This window comes from Neophocaena asiaeorientalis, unplaced genomic scaffold (genome assembly GCF_003031525.2).
Source record: "Neophocaena asiaeorientalis asiaeorientalis breed wild unplaced genomic scaffold, Neophocaena_asiaeorientalis_V1.1 scaffold307, whole genome shotgun sequence".
NCBI lineage: Eukaryota > Metazoa > Chordata > Mammalia > Artiodactyla > Phocoenidae > Neophocaena > Neophocaena asiaeorientalis.
In genome coordinates, this window is record NW_020171817.1 from 2,939,976 (window position 1) to 2,947,026 (window position 7,051).

Genomic DNA, 7,051 nt, shown 5'->3' on the forward strand with positions numbered 1-7,051 from the left:
ATGATAGGAGATCTTGTGACATTTTTACTCTTGCCCCACCCACTCCACTGCATGATGTGGTTGGAAGGAATTAGTCTACTTCCTACCTCCTCCTCTTGGGATGGAAGGAACAGACTGGAACTTGTTTGCAACATGCTGGCCTGTCTGGGTTGCCTGAGGGATTGGTTGCTGTCTTGCCTGACTCAAAGTTCAGATGGAAACATCGGCATAGTTTGGGTCGCGGGCTAGAAGCCACAGAAGGCACTGAAACACGTGAAAAGTACAAATTGATTGCACACCCGTGGATGCAGAGAAAGATTACAAGCAGAGGAAGACTACAGCATTTAAGACCCTGAGAAGAAGCTGGACTGAGACTCTTTGGGAAGACATTTAAAAGCAGTTGGGGGGTGGGGGGCAGGATTAAAAAAAACAAAACCAAAAATTAAACCTATACACAGGCTCAGACAGGAGTTATGCCCAGTTACACCTGAAAAGGCCTGGGCTGGCCTCAAGACTCGTGGGCCCGCCATTTCAAGGTCTTGCACAGAGGTGTGCAAGCACTGGGAGAGGTGGCTGTTCTTTCAAATGCACAGTTTTCAAGAAAAGGTCATAAGGCATGCAAAGAAACAGGGAAATGTGACCCATTCAAAGGAACAAGATCTCCACAAATAGTCCATGAAGAAACACGGGCATGAGACTTACTAGAAAAAGACTTTAAAACAACTGTCAGATATGTTCAAAAGAGCTAAAGGAAAACATGGGCAAAGAGCTAAAGGAAATCGGGAGAACACTGTGTGACATAATATTAACAAAGATGGAAATTATTTTTTTAATTAATTCTGAAGATGAAAATTACAATAACTGAATTGAAAAATTCACTAGAGGGGTTCACCAGCAGACTCAAACAGGAAGAAGAAAGCCTCAGCAAACTTAAAGCCATTTGAAATTATTGAGTTTGAGGAGCAAAAAGAAGAACGAACAAAAGTGAGCAGAGACTGAGGGACTTGTGGGACACCATCAAGTGACCAGTGTGCACACAAGGGGAATTCCAGGAGGAGGAGAGACGGTGGGACAGAGCAATATATTTGAAGAAATAATGGCTAAAAACTTAACACAGTTTGAGGAAAGACCTGATATACAATGCAAAAAGCTCAATGAACTATAAGCAGGATAAACACAAGGAGACCTACACTGAGACACATTATAATCAAACCTGTCAAAGACAAAGCATGAATCTTGAAAGCAGAAAGAGAAAAGCAACTCATCGTACACAAGGGATCCCCAATGAGATGAGCAGATTTCTCAGCAGCCAGAAAGCAATGGAATGACATATTGAAAGTGCTGAAAGAACAAAAACAATTGTCACCTGCTAACTCTACATCTGGCAAATAGTGTTCTTCAAAAATGAGGGAGAAATTTAAGACATTCCTATGCAAAATCTGGGGGAGTTCGTTACCACTAGATGTGCCCTGCAAGAAATGCTGAAGGGAGTCCAAGTTGAAATGAAAGGATGCTAGATAGTAAGTCAAAGCCACATGAAAATATAAAGTTCTCCAGCAAAGGTAAATACATGCACACAAATAAAAAACTATTATTGGCACACAAATAAAAAACTATTATTGTAATTTTGCTTTGTAACCTCACTTTTTATTTTCTACAGGATTTAAAAGACAAATGCTTAAGATATAAATCTATGTTAATGGGTATATAATATATAAAGATGTAATCTGTGACATCAATAACAAATGGAGAGGGCTCCCCTGGTGGCGCAGTGGTTGGGAGTCTGCCTGCCGATGCAGGGGACGCGGGTTCGTTCCCCGGTCCGGGAAGATCCCACATGCCGCGGAGCGGCTGGGCCCGTGAGCCATGGCCGCTGAGCCTGCGCATCCGGAGCCTGTGCTCCGCAGCAGGAGAGACCACAACAGTGAGAGGCCCGCGTACCGCAAAAATAAAAAATAAAAAAAACAAATGGAGATGCAGAGCTGTAAATCAGTAGTTTTTGTACGCAGTTAAGTTGGTAAAAGTTTAAGATCATCATGATTTTCGGATGTTATCTGTGACCCGCATGGTGACCACAAAGAAAACACCCGAAAAGAAGTGAGGAGGGCAGCAAAATGTGTCAACACAAAAATATCAGCTCAAAGGAAAGTAGTAATGGAGGAAATGAGGGACAAAAAACTGATGTAAGACATACGGGAAACAAGATGGCAAAAGTAAGTGCTGCCCTATTGATAATTAAATGTATTAAACCCTCCAATCAAAAAACACAGATTGACAGAAAGGATTAAAAAATCAGGGTTCAACTGTGTGCTGCCTATAAGAGTCTCACTTTAGATCTAGCGACATGCATAAGTTAAAAGTGAAAGGATGAAAAAAAGATATTCCATACAAATAGTAACCAAAAGAGAGGAGGATGGCTCTTATTTTAGACAAAATAGACTCAAAAGCTGTTATAAGATACGGATAATACCATGATAAAAGGGTCAAGACAGCAAGAAGATATAACAGTTATAAACATTTACGCACTAATATTAGAACTCCAATATATATAAGGAAACTGACAGAATTGAAGGGAGAAACAGCCTACAATAATAGTAGGAGACTTCAATACCCCACTTTCAATAGTGGATAGAAAACCAGACAGAAGATCAATAAGGAAATAGAGAACTTGGACAACACCATAGATCCCTTGGACCTAACCAATGTGTACAGAACACTCCACCCAACTACAACAGAATACACATTTTTCTCAAGTGCACATGGAACATTAACCAGGAAGGATCATATGTTTGGCCACAGAACAAGTGTTAATTTTTTTTTTTTTTTTGCGGTACGCGGGCCTCTCACTGCTGTGGCCTCTCCCGCTGTGGAGCACAGGCTCCGGACGCGCAGGCTCCGGACGCGCAGGCTCAGCGGCCATGGCTCACGGGACCAGCCGCTCCGCGGCACGTGGGATCTTCCCGGACCGGGACACGAACCCGTGTCCCCCGCATCGGCAGGCGGACTCTCAACCACTGCACCACCAGGGAAGCCCTAAATTTAAAAAGAGTAAAATCATATATCTTTTTCTAATTACAATGGAATTAAACTAGAAATCAACAGCAGAAGGAAAATTGGAAAATCCACAAATATACGGCAATTAAACAACACACCTTTAAACCACCAATGAGTCAAAGGGGAAATTAGAATATATCGTGAAACAAATGAAATAAAAACACAACATACCAAAACTTGTGGGATAAAGTCAAATCAGTGCTAAGCGGAAATTTTATAGCTGTACGTGCTTACGTCTAAAAGAAGAAATCTTGTAGACTAGGTGTAAAGCCGAAGTTCTGCCACTCATATGATATCATCCTAGGTCCTGGTCATGCTTGGGGTGGGCTGGTGCTTCCCAACTCATGCAGCATAAAAGCCCTACAGCTCGGTGGTTGGGTCCCTAAGAATCCCTCTCCAGCCCTGCTAGGTCTCTGCTCACTGACCTGGAATGCAATGGCCCGTGGGGAACCCACGCACCTGCTCCAGTCTCCATGAGTTTTCTCCCAATGAGGGCTCCTGCAGACACGGGGAGGTGTGCAAACGGGACTCATGTGCTTTTATACGGAGCAATGCTTGTTTTCACACTCACTGTATATGCCAAAGACAACATTAAGTCACTTTTTAGCTTTTTAAGGCATAAAGAGGGTTTGTGGTCACCCTATCCATCTCTAAATATGCCTGCATAGGACAAAAGTCAGGCACCTACCTGACAGCTATGGTTGACACTGGAGGCTCCTTTGTGTTTTTATTCCACAAATGGCATCTCTTCCACCCCTGATTTGCATTGTTGTTGACTTTTCTTCTCCACAGGGGCATACTGCTTGGTTTGGGGCTCAGATGAATCTCTCTGGGAAATCGATGTCTTTCTAAGATCCTTTCTAAGCCAGAGAATTCAGAATTCTCACCTACTAGTAGAACAATCATTAATACAATTCAGTGTTCCTTTCCAGCTTTGCACAGCAAGAGTAAGACGCCATTAATTTGAGAAAGACTGTTTGTGCCACTTAACTGCTATTGAGGTCTCTGCCGTTTCTTCATTCCAGAAATATCAGTGAGCAACATTTAGACCGTAGCCTGGTTCTACACATCTAATAGATGCACAGCAAGAAATGAGTGAATGAACGAACAAAGCAGGTGTGCTCAGGTGTGCTCGCACCACCACAGGGACTGAAGGTCACTGGTGTAATCTCTGCATGATTCTCTAACGAATGGTAAGTAACTGGACTACGTTTTTTATCTTCAGCGATATTAACCACACTCTGCCACTGCTTCACACTGACCTCAGTTGGCCCCTAACCAAATCGCCCATCCGTGGTGACCCAAAGAGCTTGTGCCAGAATGTAATCCAGTACTCTACTTCCTTCCTTCATTAAAACCATCTTCTCCAAAAAGAAGGAAGGAAGGGAGGGAAGGAGAAAGAGGGAGACAGAGAGAAGGAGATAGGAAGGGAAGGAGGGAGGGAGGGAGGGAAGGAGAAGGGGAGTCAGTTGAACCACGCAGGGTGTTTAGTGACATAGCTGAGTTATCTTGTAGTGTAAGCTTGTTATCTCTTTGCCAACTGGTGACAATTTGAGAAGCAGAAGCCAGTTTGCAGGCTGTGCTATGAGCATCTCTGCAAGCCATTTGGGTGCATAGAAAATAAGCTGTTACACACCTACCGTAGGAAGAGAAGCTGAGCCTCAGAGAGACTCAGGGGGACCCTGCATTGGATTAGGAATTAGATCAGTGCTTGTCCGGCCCCCATTATTTCTCAGGCTGAATCCCTGAAGGTCCCTCCTAGGTAGGATAATTGACAGAGACCTAAGGGACAAAGAATTGGCTCAAGGGACCATAGGTTGGCATTCGGACTAAATGGTTTAATGACTTGATGAATAGATTGATCCTTAGAGGCCAGAAAAACGACTCCAAGTGAGTCAAGAGCAGGCCTGGAATATGGAGCTCCTGCCCAGTGGGTGAAGGCTCAGTGACCACACAGCTGGGCCGCCCAGCAGCTCCCACAGGCTTGCCCGAACAATAGGAAGAGCATAGGGTTTGCTTTGGTTGTCAGAACTTCACGTCTAATGAAATGGACAGCAGTCTACACGGCACGAACACTACCAGCTGCTAAAGATGTATCAATATTCGTGTCTACACTGGGAGGCTAAGAGAACAAACTAAATCAACATTTAACTGGAATATCACTGGGAAATCAAAACCCAATTCTCCAACCTCACATAAACGCTCACTGTATTTCCGATTTTAAAATTGCATTTTAGTTACAAAAATTAAAGACACATGAAAAGATTTCCACTGGAATAAATAAAATCAAACAACTTAAAGAAGTATACATAGTGTAAAAAATGAATGAACAGAAGCCTCAGTTAAATAGAGCCGAGAGACCAGCAGGGGGAGCTCTCACCCCTGCATTCAGAGCTGAGCCCAACCAGAAAGAAGAAAGATTCCCTTCTTTCCTGCTAGGACTCAACCACAGACTCTTTGTTTACTATTTTTGTTGCCCTCCTAACTTCTTTCCCTCTCTATAAGATGTTATCCTTCCCATGCCATGTGGAGACTTGCCGGTGGTTCCCCAAGGTTGCAGACCCCAAATTGCGGTTCTCTTCTGATCCTGAATAAACCCGTCTTTGCTGGAGAAATACCAGGCGGTCCTTTTGGTTCAAGTCAACAGCAAAGGGAACATCTTCCTCCCTCCCATCTCTATCCTTCCTCAGAGGTAGGCACCGCCCTGAATTTGCTGTGTCTCCTTCTGGAACTCTTTTCTATGCATTTATATACATATTTGCATTTACAAATACATAGTCTTCTTTTGGCAAAAATGGAATCATTGTTCCTTATTCTGCAGCTTATTAAAACTCTGTAGTGTGTTTTACAGATATTTTAATGTCAACTTTCTTTTTTTTTTTTTTTGCGGTACGCAGGCCTCACACTGTTGCGGCCTCTCCCGTTGCAGAGCACAGGCTCCGGACGCGCAGGCTCAGCGGCCATGGCTCACGGGCCCAGCCGCTCCGCGGCATGTGGGATCTTCCCGGACCGGGGCACGAACCCACGTCCCCTATATATCGGCAGGCGGACTCGCAACCACTGCGCCACCAGAGAGGCCCCCTGCTTCATCTTTTTAACCTTGCCACCAGCATCAGCTTTCTTGGCCGCAGGTTTTTTCTCCTTAGTATCTGGCTTCTCAGCCTTTTCACCCGCCATCTTGCAAGATGGAAAAGAGCCCAGCACAGTTTTAAAGTGACGGGGATACAGCAGTGAACTAGACGCGCAGGGCCCCTGCCCTCATGGAGTCATATTCTGCTGGGAAGAGACAGACAACAAAGAAGCAAACAAGATGGTGAGGAGTCCAGGGAAGAAAGAAAGATGGGGGTTCTGAAATGCAGTAAAGTGCATGGGAAGGGCTTCTTTATTTTTGTGTGTGTGTTTTACCCACATAATTTTATTTCAAATATTTATAAATTTGAAGAGCACTGCTTAAGGGCTTCTTTAAAGTGGAGTCAGGGAAGGCTTTTCTGAGAGGAAAATGGAAATGGGGGACACACTTAGGGGCTGGGGGTGGAGGCGGGAGTCAGAGATCTGAGAAACCCTTGAAATGGTGGTGAGCATCTGGTGCCTCTGCATTTTTCTCCAAGGATCCCTCCCCCCAGATATTAAGAACCAGTGCATTTAGCTGCTTAATGAGGCTTTAGGGGGTTGAGTCCAGAGCTGGGTGTTACACGCACAGAATGCATTAGTACCACCCCCATTTCTGGCTCAAATGTCAGTGCTTTGTCGTATAATCGAATCTGGACTCATGAGGACCCGCCCAGAGGCGGGCTTGCACTCAGCTGGGACACCTTCCTGCTCTCACGTCACTTATGGGGACACTGCATGTTGGCAGCGTGGACAGCACTGGACACACAGCCCGGCCTGGTGGCGCGGGGGCGGAATCGGGATCAGGGTCGTGGCCCGGCGTAGTCAGGGCCGGGGTCGGGGGCGAGGTTGGGCTCAAGGTCGGGGACAGGGCCGGAGTCTAGGGTCCGGGTACGGCGAGGGAGAGGGG